This window comes from Perna viridis, chromosome 12 (genome assembly GCF_037379345.1).
Source record: "Perna viridis isolate PV_CMFRI_1.1 ecotype Kerala chromosome 12, ASM3737934v1, whole genome shotgun sequence".
Lineage (NCBI taxonomy): Eukaryota > Metazoa > Mollusca > Bivalvia > Mytilida > Mytilidae > Perna > Perna viridis.
In genome coordinates this window covers 327660-343938 of record NC_142456.1, presented here as the reverse complement: position 1 = coordinate 343938, position 16279 = coordinate 327660, and the positions used below count along the sequence as shown (strand labels likewise).

At 33.7% G+C, this 16279-nt stretch overlaps 1 protein-coding gene across 3 annotated transcripts in view; it reads right to left on the bottom strand.

The window, feature by feature from the left end:
• Positions 1-14790, bottom strand: part of LOC148600673 (tripartite motif-containing protein 2-like) — a 52987-nt gene extending 38197 nt beyond the window's left edge. For all 3 annotated transcript variants that reach the window (XM_088556661.1, XM_088556660.1, XM_088556659.1), the window contains exons 1-2: positions 14709-14790; positions 14471-14527 (exon numbers count right to left, since the gene is read on the bottom strand). The gene's annotated coding sequence lies outside the window, so the exon portion shown is untranslated. The remainder of the gene's footprint in view (positions 1-14470; positions 14528-14708) is intronic.
• Positions 14791-16279: the final 1489 nt, after the last annotated feature.

Here is a 16279-nt window from a genome sequence, read left to right as displayed (position 1 = left end):
CTATACAACTCCTTTGTATTTCACAAGTCAACATAGTCACAGATTAATGAGCTTAAAAGGTCAAACAAGGTGACAAATTAAAATGTTTTATGACCCTTTAATTACAGTGACCAAATCAGCTGAAGTTGGCCATGTTAATTGTTATTCATAAAATAGATGGTTCATTTAACAGCACCATTGATAAAATGTCTTCTACATTTCACAAGTGTCAAAAGTCAACCATTATAGCATTAAACAGATTAAAGGACAAAATCTTATACTCTTAACATATATGGCAAGTAATAGTTTGATATTACACTACAGTGTATTTTCTTAGAGAAATTCTCTATACTCTGAAGTACCATTAATTTTCATGGGTTTAGATTTTAGAATTTTTTTTTTGAGTGATTTTGTGGGGATTAATTTTCATGGTTTTAAACTGAGACAAATTACGTTATTTTTTATTGGGGTTCTAAGGTTGTTGATATTTCTTGCATGTATCAGACTATCTACAAAATACACAAAATTCAATCATCAACAAAAATATCTGCTTTTATATCTATTTGTTAAACATAAAACTATTACGAAAAGAACAGGTTTTCTGAAACTCATTCCCTGCAGAATTCAAATTTGTCTATGATCAGAAGTTGTGAGCAGTTGCATATTCCTCACTATTTAAAAATGGTAAATAACTGTCACAATTCCACTGGTTATTTGTATATACTAATTTTTATTTCCCTGACCTCATTATAGTAATCATGATGTCACTAAAGAGCAATTTGATTAAGGTCAGTTCTTATGCTGAAACTAATTAGGAAGCAAATAGTATAGATTGGTTTTAATTGCTAACAAAGTTCTGATTTAGGGTTGTTTCAAACTGCTATGCCACACAAGATGAAAAAAAATGAATACGGTGAAATGCAACAAATGCAGCAGTCTATTACTTAAATCCAAAATAGTAAATACTTTCAGAGATCACAGTATGAAATGCCTGGAGTTGGATTTATATGAACATTCATTAACTTGTTTAATACATAGACAATAAACCTTATGTAAATAGGCTGTTAACCAGTACCTCGATACATCAAAACGATTAATAAATATTTATTATGTTTCTGTTTTTTGTCAACTGATTTCCAGAATGTCAGGTGACATGACAAAGTTACCATACTTTGACTTACTTACCTAACTGAAAGTGACTTTCTTTAATCTACATCTGATTAAATTACAATTAGCCAACAATATAGGGTTCAATGCTATGGTGTATAAAGGTGTAACAATCATTCAACACCAAGATATAAACTTTAAATAACATGAACATTAATGTAGGTGTTAAAATAAGCAATTACCAACTGGCCTAGGGAGCAAATTGCAAACAGAGCTTGTCCTCCGTGCCATTTTTTCGTTTAATACATTAATTGTAATGGCAAGTAAACTTCATTGTACGGGTTAGTTCTGTTTCAGTTAACTACACTGTACAGGTTAGTTCTGTTTCAGTTAACTTCACTGTATGGGCTTAGTTCTGTTTCAGTAAACTTCACTGTACGGGCTAGTTCTGTTTCAGTAAACTTCACTGTATGGGCTAGTTCTGTTTCAGTTAACTTCACTGTATGGGCTTAGTTCTGTTTCAGTTAACTACACTGTACGGGTTAGTTCTGTTTCAGTAAACTTCACTGTACAGGCTAGTTCTGTTTCAGTTAACTACACTGTACGGGTTAGTTCTGTTTCAGTAAACTTCACTGTACGGGCTAGTTCTGTTTCAGTTAACTACACTGTACGGGTTAGTTCTGTTTCAGTAAACTTCACTGTACAGGCTAGTTCTGTTTCAGTTAACTACACTGTACGGGTTAGTTCTGTTTCAGTTAACTTCACTGTATGGGCTTAGTTCTGTTTCAATAAACTTCACTGTATGGGCTAGTTCTGTTTCAGTTAACTACACTGTACGGGTTAGTTCTGTTTCAGTAAACTTCACTGTACAGGCTAGTTCTGTTTCAGTTAACTTCACTATAAAGGCTTCACTGTACGGGTTAGTTCTGTTTCAGTAAACTTCACTGTACGGGTTAGTTCTGTTTCAGTTAACTTCACTGTATGGGCTAGTTCTGTTTCAGTTAACTTCACTGTATGGGCTTAGTTCTGTTTCAGTAAACTTCACTGTACGGGCTAGTTCTGTTTCAGTAAACTTCACTGTACGGGCTAGTTCTGTTTCAGTTAACTACACTGTACAGGTTAGTTCTGTTTCAGTAAACTTCACTGTACGGGCTAGTTCTGTTTCAGTTAACTACACTGTACGGGTTAGTTCTGTTTCAGTTAACTTCACTGTATGGGCTTAGTTCTGTTTCAGTAAACTTCACTGTATGGGCTAGTTCTGTTTCAGTTAACTACACTGTATGGGTTAGTTCTGTTTCAGTAAACTTCACTGTACAGGCTAGTTCTGTTTCAGTAAACTTCACTGTACGGGCTAGTTCTGTTTCAGTTAACTTCACTGTACGGGCTAGTTCTGTTTCAGTAAACTTCACTGTACGGGCTAGTTCTGTTTCAGTAAACTTCACTGTATGGGCTTAGTTCTGTTTCAGTACACTTCACTGTACGGGTTAGTTCTGTTTCAGTAAACTTCACTGTATGGGCTAGTTCTGTTTCAGTTAACTTCACTGTATGGGCTTAGTTCTGTTTCAGTAAACTTCACTGTACGGGCTAGTTCTGTTTCAGTAAACTTCACTGTACGGGCTAGTTCTGTTTCAGTTAACTTCACTGTACGGGCTTAGTTGTTTCAGTAAATGTTGCCTACCTGACCAGTTTCAAAAACTTTCTTATTTCAACCACTATCAACAGTGGTCCTCTAAAGACGTGGCGGAAATATTGGTGAGATGTTTAGGGCACAGAATTTTCTTACAAAAGTGTTTTGTAAAAGGGATTGGTTTCCCTGATGTATTTGTGCTGCTTCATTTGTCAATTTTACTCTTGTTTAATAAGATACTTGAAGAACAACAGTTTCTGAAAATTAACTTGTAGTCTATATAAAAAAAATAGTTATCTATGATGTACCATTAAATAAAGTGAAGAGAATGTGGTGACCACGAATACAATAACATAAAGTGAATAGAAGAGAATGTGGTGACAACGAATACAATAACATAAAGTGAAAAGAATGTGGTGACCAAGAATACAATAACATAAAGTGAAGTGAAGAAAATATGGTGACAATGACTACAATAACATAAAGTGAAAAGAATGTGGTGGCCAAGAATACAATGACATAAAGTGAAGTGAAGAAAATATGGTCACAACGAATACAATAACATAAAGTGAAAAGAACGTGGTGACCAAGAATACAATAACATAAAGTGAAGTGAACAGAACATGGTGACAATGAATACAATAACATAAAGTGAAAAGAATGTGGTGACCAAGAATACAATAACATAAAGTGAAAAGAATGTGGTGACCAAGAATACAATAACATAAAAAGAAGAGAATGTGGTGACCAAGAATACAATGACATAAAGTAAAGAGAATGTGGTGACCATGAATACAATGAGATAAAGTGAAAAGAATGTGGTGACCAAGAATACAATAACATAAAGTGAAGAGAATGTGGTGACCACGAATACAATGAGATAAAGTGAAAAGAACATGGTAACCAAGAATACATTAACATAAAGTGAAGAGAACATGGTGACAACGAATACAATGACATGAAGTGAAAAGAATGTGGTGACCAAGAATACAATAACATAAAGTGAAGAGAATGTGGTGACCACGAATACAATGAGATAAAGTGAAAAGAACATGGTAACCAAGAATACATTAACATAAAGTGAAGAGAACATGGTGACAACGAATACAATGACATGAAGTGAAAAGAATGTGGTGACCAAGAATACAATAACATTAAGTGAAGAGAATGTGGTGACCAAGAATACAATCATATAAATTGAAGAGAATGTGGTGACCAGGAATACAATGACATAAAGTCAAGAGAATGTGGTGACCAAGAATACAATGACATAAAGTGAAGAAAAGGTGGTGACCAAGAATACAATGACATAAAGTAAAGAGAAGGTAGTGATCAAGAATACAACAACAAAGTAAAGAGAACATGGTGGCCATGAATATAATGACATGAAGTGAAGAGAAGGCAGTGACCAAGAATACAATGACATAAAGTGAAGAGAAGGTTGTGACCAGTATACTCAGTTTATTACTGACCAAAACATCAGCTAAATCCTACCATGTATAACTTTAATCTGTGGCAACATTCCTTCAGCACATGGAGTGTTCATATCACAACTCAAACATTATGCCAAATCTTGCCCTTATTCTGGAATAGGGTTATGTTGTTACATGATTAGTCATCACTACAGAAGTTTCATGGCTGTCATCATGAATATGTGGATTGTTACAGCATATCCATCTGCACCATGTACTGGTTTATTCAACCTGTCATAGTTTTCCTTTCCTCTATCGTCTAACCAGGACTTGACTTTTTATGAGCAATACGGTGGGTGTTTCTAGAAAACCAGAGGTCACTTACCCTACTAGCGCACCTGGTCTATGCTCCCAGTTTTTAGTGGAGTTTAAGTTGCTCATTTACTTTTGTTATATTGTATGTATTATTTGGATTATTTTATGTTCTTTGTTGTGTGTGTTTGTTTTCCATGTCTGGTCTTTGTCCCTTGATAACATTCTTTTGATTTCTGCTAGAATCTTGGTTCCCTTGACTACTCTTTAAATTGACCCATTCATCCCAGATGGTATTCCTGTCCCATTCTGATCAGCCTGTTCATCCCTAATAGTGTTCTTGTCCCATTATGATCTGCTAGCCATCCCATCTAACATTCCTGTCCCATTCTCAACAGGTTGTCTATCCTAGATAGCATTCATGTCTCATTCTATTAGCTCTCCCTGATGCCTTTAAAGTCACATTATAATAAACATGCCAAATGCTTATAGTGTTCCTGTCCCATTCTGATCAGCCTGTCCATCACTGATAGTGTTCCTCTCCCATTCTGATCAGCCTGCACATCCCTGATAGTCTTCCTGTCCCATTCTGCCTGTCCATCCCTTCTAATGTTCCTGTACCATTCTGATCAGCGTGTTTATCCCTGATAGTGTTCCTGTCCCTTTCTGATCAGCCTGTCCATCCCTTATAGTGTTCCTGTCCCATTCTGATCAGCCTGTCCATCCCTTATAATGTTCCTGTCCTATTCTGATTAGCCCAGATCCATTTCTGGTATTATTCCTATACGATTCTGTATCTAGAATTTCAGTTTGAGCACTTGAGAGCATTTTGGATATGAATTTTAAAATCTAAGATCAATTTGAAACAAGCAACATGATTCTTTGAATTATATTTGATCACACTTTGACTAGACTTAAGGAAACATGTACAAAGTTTATATTCACAGCTCCCTACCTCTTGTTCCATCTCTTTTCCATCCAATATACCTCTGCACTGCCCATTCTTTCATCAATATATCAATATGAGAAGTCAAAATTCCTTAGGAATCATTACCAGTGGTTGAGACAAATATTTCAATCAAGAAAGGCAAGGACAATAAAGAGTTATATATAATTCACCATAATAAGTACCGACATGCCTTTGAATGCAGTTAACCACTACAATCAATACTCATACATGTTATTTAACTTCCTTATAGCTTTCACACAAATATTAGATATTGTATCCGCAATGATCGCTAACAATGATAAATAACTCCATATCCAGACTAACATAAATTATTCATCAAATCAATAAGCATATCACTTTAAATTATTATATTTAAAAAAAAATATTCTCTTAACTACTGTGGTACCTAAGAAATGAACCAAAATAACAATAGTTACCTAATACCACTACTAGTCCATCTACACCGAAAGTAAACCTACAAAATATGTTGACCTAAAAATTCCAATACATGCAACCTGTTGCATATGAACACATGGATAACACACCTACATACGCCAATGTAAACAAAATTACCTGAATGCACTTTTACCTGTGTTTACAAATAAACCACAAGGTATTACCTATGTAACCTCTGTGGTTGCGTCATAGTATGATAATCCATCAGCTTATATATGTAATATCATATTGTGTGATCAGTATTTTTTTGTCGATTGATAATAGATCATTTTTAATCAATAATGAACTGAGTTGTGTATTTGTGAAAATTTCTGTATTTAGATTGTATATGTCATTAACCAAATTTTTATATGACTCATGCAGTGCCTTCATATTTGTAAAACTTTAAGGCATGTGACCACTAGGATGAGGTCCGAAAACATCATTCTTGATAAATTATAAGATAATAATTGTTTTGATGTGTGATCTGTAATTCTTTATAAATCAATAGAATGTCACCTAACAGAGAAAAATAAAGTCAGTCAAGGTCACCATAGACAGCCTCAGTTAACATGTACATGGAGGTCGTGGATTTTCAGGTTAGAGGTGGAAATAAGTATAATCAAATTATTTTAGGGGTTAAATGACCCTGCAAAAGTATTCTTCTTATTTTGATAAAGGATTTTAGGCGAAAAGGGGGTACAATATGTAAAAAATCAAGATTTCATGCAAAAACATATATATTTTTTGAATTCCCAGGGAATGACAAATGTGTCCTCCATCCTACTCTGAATCCATCATATGAAATCAGAAGAGGTTGACCTCAGTATACTCAAGGGAAGTACATTTATACATTTAATCAGAAGAGGGAGACCTCAGTATAGACTTGAGGGAAGTACATGTACATTTGTACATGAAATCAGAAGGAGACCCCAGTATAAACTTGAGGGTAGTTCATTTGTACATGTTATCAGAAAAGGGAGATATCAGTATAAACTCGAGGGAAGTACATTTGTACATGTTATCAGAAGGAGACCTCAGTATAGACTATTGGGAAGTACATTTGTACATGTTATCAGAGAAGGAAGATATCAGTATAGACTCGAGGGAAGCACATTTGTACATGTTATCAGAAAAGGGAGATATCAGTATAGACTCGAGGGAAGCACATTTGTACATGCTATCAGAATAGGGAGACCTCAGTATAAACTTGAGGGAAGTACATTTGTACATGTAATCAGAAGAAGACCTCAGTATAAACTCGAGGGAAGTTCATTTGAACATGTTATCAGAAAAGGGAGATATTAGTATAGACTTGAGGGAAGTACATTCGTACATGCTTTCAGAAAAGGGAGATATCAGTATAGACTCGAGGGAAGTAACATTTGTACATGTAATCAGAAGAAGACCTCAGTATAAACTAGAGGGAAGTTCATTTGAACATGTTATCAGAAAAGGGAGATATCAGTATAGACTTGAGGGAAGTACATTCGTACATGCTTTCAGAAAAGGGAGATATCAGTATAGACTTGAGAGAAATAACATTTGTACATGTTATCAGAAAAGGGAGACATCAGTATAGACTCCAGGGAAGTAACATTTGTACATGTTATCAGAAAAGGGATATATCAGTACAGACTTGAGGGAAGTAACATTTGTACATGTAACTCATTCATCGATAGTTTGTCAAATCAGTACCATTTTACATGATAAAAATACATCAATATATCATGCCATTAAAAGATGAACACATTTATTTCCATATACTTCGATTAGCATTGCAAGGAAGTTAGAATGGGTGTTTGCATTTCAATTTCAAAATACATGTACATATATTGATGAGCCATAAATTTGAAGCTAAGTCAGCCCATAAAACTTCAAGTCAAATCCCCATTTTTGTCTTGGGTACATTATACATACTGTACCAAGAAGATCCAGAATATTATGATTAAATAGAGAGGCAGGTATTGACTGCACACAAAACACACTAGGTAGTTCTTTACTTTAAACATGTGTCTAAAAAGTCCAAGTTAATCTTGGATAAAATGTAATTGTCAATTAGAATCCTATTTTTAGTCTATAAAGTACTTGCATGACATTAGACATAGTAATAAAAATGTTGACCCTATCTAGTCCACAGATGATTAAATAATACATCGTAATTTGGCCTTCCTAACTTAGGTCTGCATAGGGTATATTTATACTCTGTTAGGCCAGCCTAGCCAATGAATAACTGGAGATGATTCATTCTGTGACAGAAAAAGGGAAGTTAAATCATTTACCTTGTAAAATATTACCTTAAATCAACTATAAATGTTAACAGCTGATATATCAAATTGTCCATGGGAATTTATGCACTCATTAGTGGAACTACAGGTATATTGATTCTCATACAATCCAATACTGGAACTGTTAACAAAGACAATCTAACAAGCATACTGAAAGTATTGCATGGCAATTCAAAATCCCCTACCAGAATAGAACAGAATGCAAACTTCATTCATAATTTGTTCACATGAAAAGTGCTGAAAACTGAGCTTTTTGTATGAATTATTTGAGATTTTCAAAATGAATCCAATAAAAAGATTTTTTTTCAAAATTGGAACATAAATAAAGAAGTTGATTTTTTGGGGTGTGTCCCTTCAACCCCTTATTACTTAGAAACAGAAAGATATATCTGAAATCTGATTGTAAACTGCTGGCAGGGAATTTCATAAAGAATCAATAAGAAAATAATTTTTCCAAATTGGACAAAAATTAAATTTAAAGTAGACTTTTTGGGTGTGGCCCCTTAAACCCCTTATATCAAGAAACAGTAAGTGATATCTGAAATCTGATTGAAAAATGTAGGCAGAGATTTTATAATGGGATGGATTTGAAAAAAAAAACTGAAATTGGACCAAAAATAAAAAAAGTTGATTTTTTTTTAGGCCAGGATGAATTTTGTACCCTTTACATGTAACTCCAACACTGTTTAGAATAAGCCTACCCTTTAAAGAATTTCAAAAGGAACAGATTGAAATCTTAATCATAAAAATTAGGTCATCAATTAACTTTTTCTATCAATTCTAAAAATAAGGCCTATTTTCCCCCTTTCAGCCCCTTATTTCCATATGGGGTGAAGCAAAAACCTACAAAAACTATAGGGCCCTCCCCCATGTTCCTAGGAACAATATGTAAAAATTTCAAAAAGATTGGATAAGTTTTACTTGTGTTTAAAACTAAAATAAAAGGTCTATTGACATTGACAAGGTGGTACCATTAACAACCAGGGGTGGGATGGGAAGAGGTAGTAAAGTCATTGCCTCTGGACTGAAATTCCATAGAAACCTCTATATATTAATGTGACATGTAAATTCCTAAATAGTAAAGATGTCCAATGATGGGAATGAGTTTTATGTGTATCATTCATTTTACTGAGATATGGGGTTGGTCTGAAAAAGAATACAGTACAGAATATTATTATACCTCAGTATACATTTTCTTTACAAAATTTATGTGAATAAATTTACTGTTCTGACAAGTTACGCACCATAAGACAATTGACTGGTCAAAAGTTACCTAACTATTGCCCTCCCTGAAACTATTTAACCACAACTGTAATTATATTTCACTGAATTTGCATTGCATTTACGGGACTGGCTACGTTTTTAACACTCCATTCGAAATTCTCTACATTGATGGTTATTCAAAACTTAATCCAGAGATTTCAAATTTCAGTCAAACTTCAGAAACATCATGAACGGTGCAAATCAGCAGGTGGATTTGCGTACCTATTGTCTCCTTAAGGTAAAACGAAATATGACTGTGTGTGACTACTGGTCCTGAGATACAGTATGTTGTCTCTTTCAGTATACAAATGGCATAATAAAATACTTACTGACTATACATGTATATTCAGGGAATATTAAGTTTATAGCAATAGTTGTACCTCCTGGAAAATAACTTTTAGTATCTTCCTCATACCCAGTCAACTAGTAAAAACTTTATAATTAAAGTAGATTCAATCTGAAGTGAATATGTTGTACCTTTTAATCTGGCTTGGCATGATCCATGTAAAGTTTAGTATGATTTGTGACATCAAACATTTATTTTAGGGTACCACCACCCAAATTCAATTACAAACTTCTCAGGTTATAAATACATTTGTATATCTGGTCTCACCCTAAATTTACATAAACAAAATAACAGCTGGTAACAGTTAGAAATAGGTGGATAGGAAATTTTCTGTTGGAGATTTTCACATCTTTTAACTTATCTGTACTTAAATTCAATTACACATTTGCTGTTTCTTTGGAGTATAAGACATTTTAAATACTGAAGCTAAGGAAATATTTGCATGTCTAAAATGCTGGACAGATTTAGAACTACATTGTACAATAGATGTTCATTACTTACTTTTCAAAAGACCATACATAAGTCTTTACAACAAAAGATCAAATAATTTCCATGAAGGGTTCTTTAAGATTTAAAGCTGAGATTTTATACATGTATGTGTAAGATCTTATAAATATATGTAAAGCTACACTACCTACAATCATTTTTTTTAAATTCTTCAAGCAATGCTGTGTTGGAGGAGAGTGTGTTGTCACTCTTTCTCAACTAAACAATGAGGACACATGGTGAGGTCTTCGTGGCATATCAGTGTATTAATTTTCAGGTTGCTAATTTTAGCAGATTCTATCATTCAGTCAAGTGGACACATGACTAACTTTTCAACAGGCCAAACATTACAACTAAAGATCAAATAGTTTCTATGAAGGGCTCCCTAAGATTAAAAGCTGAAATTTAATAGGTTTTATACATGTACATGTATCTCTAAGACCTTGTAAAGCTACATGGCTCACAATCATTTTCTAAAATTTTCCACACAATGCTATATTGGTGAAGATTGTGTTGTCACTCTTTCTCAACTAAACAATAAGGAGATATGGTGAGGTCTTCATGGCATATCAGTGTATTAATTTTTGGGGTTGTAATTTTAGTGGATTCAGTCAAGTGGACACAATTGCAGGTATCAACGTTCGCAGTTTAAAAAAAATTAGTGTTACATGTACTTAGTGTTAAAAATTAATTTTGCAAGTACTATTTTTCACGCTTAGTACACAGCAAAAATTAATACATTTACAGAGTCAGTATTATATTTTCAAGAGTTTTACTTGTTTACTTTCTGGAATATAACTGTCAGACCATATAAGGTCGTAACTTATATGGACCTGTAGGAAACTATATGGACCTCTCATTTTCAAATTAAGAACATGACCTCATAATTTAAGTTTGTGTTTTATTCTACACTGATGATCCAGAGTAAACTATATGAAAAAGGGATAATATAGCAAATAGTTCATGTTACTTTGGGTCAAATTACAATTAATAATATGGACCTGTTGATCGCCCTACAAAATTCAACTGTGCTTCTGTCCATATTATTTTTTGAGGGAGACAAATCGACTTTCACATCCTCCTGTTGTGGCCCTTAAGGTGAGGTCCAGCTAAAGCACTTTTAGCAATCACACCAATGTCTACCAAAAACGGTTATTTAATATTCCACAATATTATATATCTGTGTTTTCTCCAAAAATTTGAACTTGTTTCAATTAGTTACAAAGTAAAACTCTCCTTTCAAAAAAAATTTGAGAATAACTTAAGATACAGCATGCTATACCAACAATATCTGTGTACATGCAAGTCTACATCCTGCAGTAAGGAATTGACCCATTAAGGTCAGTACTTTCTTGACCTGTACAAATATTTTTTTATGTGATGTAAGTGTTATTATGGAAATATGGAAACTATTCATTTTAATATTGAATAAATAACTTGATTTCAACTACAATAATTCTGATATTCCATAGGATGTACATGTATCTAAGTTAAAGTGAAAAGGCCAAAGGTCATACCAAGGCCAAGTTCCATTTGACTTCCCTTGGTGAATTTTGCTATTAATATTTTACTTTCTGACAAAGAATTATAAATTCATGGGCCATTAACAGTTTTTAAAATTAAATTTTTGATTAAATCTTTCATGATTTTACAATATAGAAAATATAATGACCTTGTCATGCTGATTCTTACATTTATATTCATGTTATCATTGGAACACTCAACTGTAAAATATGATATAAAATTTTTGCATGATAAATATAACACAAAGCAGTGAACTTCTTTATAAACCCAAGAACACGTAAAGCCTTCAAATTTAATGTTTTGATTGTTATATATATGTTTTTTGTGAAAAGCTGATATTCATGACTCAAATATCAACCTTAAAATCAACCTTACATGTGCCTGTCCAAAGATGTTGGTCATTACTCTGTCTGTGTTGACTTTTTGTGGAAGAAGTGTTATTATTCTGTTTACTTTTGTTGTCAGGGCCTTTCAGAGTTTACACTTACTGAAGACCTTTTGGTGATCTCTGTATTTACTTTTTTATTGATATGATAGTGTTTCACCATATCTGTTCATTTTTTCTATTAAATAATAATAATAATAATAAAATCTTATTTCAAGAGGGTTACACAGTTAGTTTACCAGCTAATCTTCCCTGAGGCCCTCACACACAAAAACTTTATCTACTAGAAATTAAAAATAAACAACACAACACATAAACAAAAGCTGATTTGACAATACCAAATCACTTTAAGATAATACAATATAGAACATTAAAAAAAACAGTGTAAGTAGCAACAATTTTCAATTAAATACATACAATTGTTCATTTATATATGTACAGGTGTATATGTAACATTGAAAATACATGTAATCATACAAATACATGTACTGCACCATGTAAAAACTTGTCAGGAACAAGATATGTGGACAGACAGACAGGGGGATTTCTACTTATGTTATACAATGTACCTTAGAATGAACTTTGAAATATAAAGAATACTCATACATTGTACCATGTAAAAACTGGTCATTCTTACTATTTCCTGTTCTATGATGACTTTACATGTACATGTTTACAAAGATACTAATGTTTACCTTGTACAAATCTTTTTTTCAAGTTTTCAGGTCAGAATGAATATTTCTGATACAAAAATAGAATGACATTATTTATTATTTATATAACTTAGTTAATATTTTTGTGGTAAATTTATATTGCTCATGCAACTGCTTCAAAAAATGTTTAAATGACCAAGTGGTGACTAAACACTATACATATTGTATAGGACCTTAAACATCTGCTGAACTTTGACAAGAACAAATTATGAATTACATGTACATGTAATCAAGGAATTGTTGTGTTGAAGTTGACCTTCTTAAGCGATAATGGAAGACTTAAATATCAAGTCAACATGGATTAAGAATTAGGGGGTGAGTTTAGGAATTGTAAGACTCCAGCATAATTCAATGTCAATGCTTGATGGAAACACAAAAACCTTTCACTTAAACAGTACATACATATATCTACATTGTACATGTATATAGACCAAAAAACCAACACGCGTACAAAATGTACATACATGTATGTACCAAAGAATGCACACATGTGCAAAATGTACAAAGTACAAAAAGTATTACTAATGAACAAAATATTGTTCAGATAAATTTAGCAAGCAGTCAACATATCTTTAACCTCATGCTGAAAGTCTGAGAATGAGAAAAACTTGACAGGTACATGTACATGTAACTTTCTACTGAAAATGTGGATGATGATTTTGCAGATTACTATTTACCAGGACTATTTATCATGTTTCATTGTTATGTAAATCTGTATCATCTTATTCATTATTATATGTAATACAAGATGTACATGTACTTGCATTTAAACTACATGTGCTTTCCATGATATACATATAGGGGCAAGAAGGCACAATAGTTAAGGTGCTGGACTTAAAATCAAAAGGTTGACCCCACTGTGGGTTAGAGCCCCAGATACAATTTACTGATTTTCCAGCCTGGAATAGTGACCATGGAAGAATATCTGGGATTTTCAAATATTATGTCTTCCACAAACAAATGGAACATGACATCACACATACATTGTGTATCTGACATTTAGGTCTGATACATGTATCTCATTCAAAATACTTGTAAAAATTACTAATAAATTGGTAGCAAACACGATTTAGAAGACCAGAATCTAACTGAATTCTTCAAATTGTTCACATGAACACGCCTGCTAATGTTTTATTCCCGAAATAACTCTTGCCAATTTCATATGTAAAGTGTTATCACATAGAATGATTGAAACTCTATTAAAAAAATAAAATCTCTGTACTGAATATGGTATACGTCTGTCTACATGTATATAATGGTACCCATGTGCTTATAACCATGCAGGAAATTGAATCTAAAATCAAATCTGGTCAGACATGCATGGTTTCAACTGGAAATTTGCTTGAACAGGTTGAAGCATTTGAAGTGTATTAATCCACATTACCACAAAAAAAATCCATTTTTTGTACATGGATGGCAAAATCCTCTGATCCAAAGTCAACATATTGTAAGGCTTCAGTTTCTGGAGCTATTTTCTTATTTGACTGTGTCAATGTATGGGCGGCCAAATCATAAACAGCTCCAGACACTGTACATGTATCCTAAAAGGGATAATAGCGAGGCCTGAGGAAATTCGGACGAAACATTGTAGACAGTGGTTCATATTTAATATTTGGACCTTAAAATGAAACTTCATCAACTTACCGAATTCCAGAGGAAAACAGACTTCTTTGTGTATTTCCCAATATCATCCACTGATTTCTAAAAAAAAAACAATCAAAATATTTTCATGTTTTGGTGGCTACTGGCAATCAATAAACTAAGCAATGAGTCATTTTGAAGTTGACCAAGAAGACGGTGGAATACGCCGATGGAAAAAGAAATCGATTCGTGAAAATAGAAAAATAAAGAATCATATATTCCCCTATTATCCGATACAGACCTTGCTTGAACTCTCATTCAAAATTCCCAACTCCCAAGAAGGTGAAGAAAAAGTGATATTTTTAGACCAAGTTTTATTTGTGACGTGAAATCCGATTGGATAATGCCGTGACCTAACTTGAGGTCAAACATCAGCTGATTGTGTATCGAAATGTGCATGTCGGACCTGGTACCTGTTGCTTACAAGTTCTTTTTTTTTATTTTTCATTGATTCTTATAACATCCACATGGAAGTATAAGAAAATCAGTAAAACTATTCAAGTTAGAAATTTTCTGTAAGAGTAATCAAGGGAACCAAGGTTAAAGCTCTAAATGCAAACCAACCCCAAGAAGGGTAACTCTAATTCTAACTCATTACAAAGAGTAATCCACTGAACCAAGGTTTTGAACGTAATCAGGGACAAAGATCTGACATGAAAAACTGACACATACAACAAAGAATTTAAAAAAAAACCAAAATAATGCATACCAAGTAACAAAAGTAAATGAGCAACACGGACTGCACTAAAAACTGCATGGGAGCATGGACCAAGTGTACCGGCAGGTGAAGTGTCCTCTGCTTTAAATACCGAGTTGCTCATAAAAGTCAAGTCCATGGTAGACGAAAGAGGAAAGGATCACTATGACACGCAGAAAAAAAATCAGTTTTCATGGTGCAGATGGATACACCGCAACGATCCACGAGTTCATGATGACGACCATACAATTTCTGTAGTGATGACTTCAATCATGTAGCAACATAAGCCTGCTACAGAGGCTAATTGTGAGAAGTCTAGTGCGAAAAAAAAGTCTGCGTAGTTACGGCAAGCTGTGGCATAACGTATGAGTTGTGACATGAAAACTTCATATGCAGGTGTTGAAGGAATGTTGCCACAAATGAAAGGAAAATTGACATGAATGAAGAGTCATCGCGTTTGTCGGACCTAGCACATGTGTAAATGAGTACAACACCATACTCCCCATCAATTACATCTTAATTAATTCAGGACCGTGGCGGATCACAGGAGGGCAGGGGTTAGCACCACGTTTTTTAATAATTAAATAGACAAAAACAATAGCAAATAATGTCCTCGCACCCCACTTTCTGAGGAACATTGGCTGGCACCCTCCCATTCAAATGGTCTGCATCCGGCCTTTCCGGGACTTCGTAATATACTACACTGATTAACTTCATGCATGCGAATTTCGCTTAAAGTTCAAGTGTGACAACTATTTTGAATGTAAATTTATGTAAGAAACTACAACAAACAAATGACGCATTATGCATAATAACTGACTCTACACCATTCCTTAATAAGTGTCGAAGTTGAAACATAGTGCATAACTGAAACACCCTCCCGCCCCCCCCCCAAAAAAAAAATAAGCGATCCAAGTCTTACTTTGTATTCCAATAGGGACTCAATGTGCCTCTTTCATATCTGATGCGTGACAATCAGTGTTCATGGCTAGACTCTTTAAATTCATTCTAAACATGTCCAGTTGTGAGAATTTAAGGATACTTTCTGATACCTTGATTATATATCTAGACCGTAAATAATCCAAACTTCGAACAGTATGTTCAAGATATATACT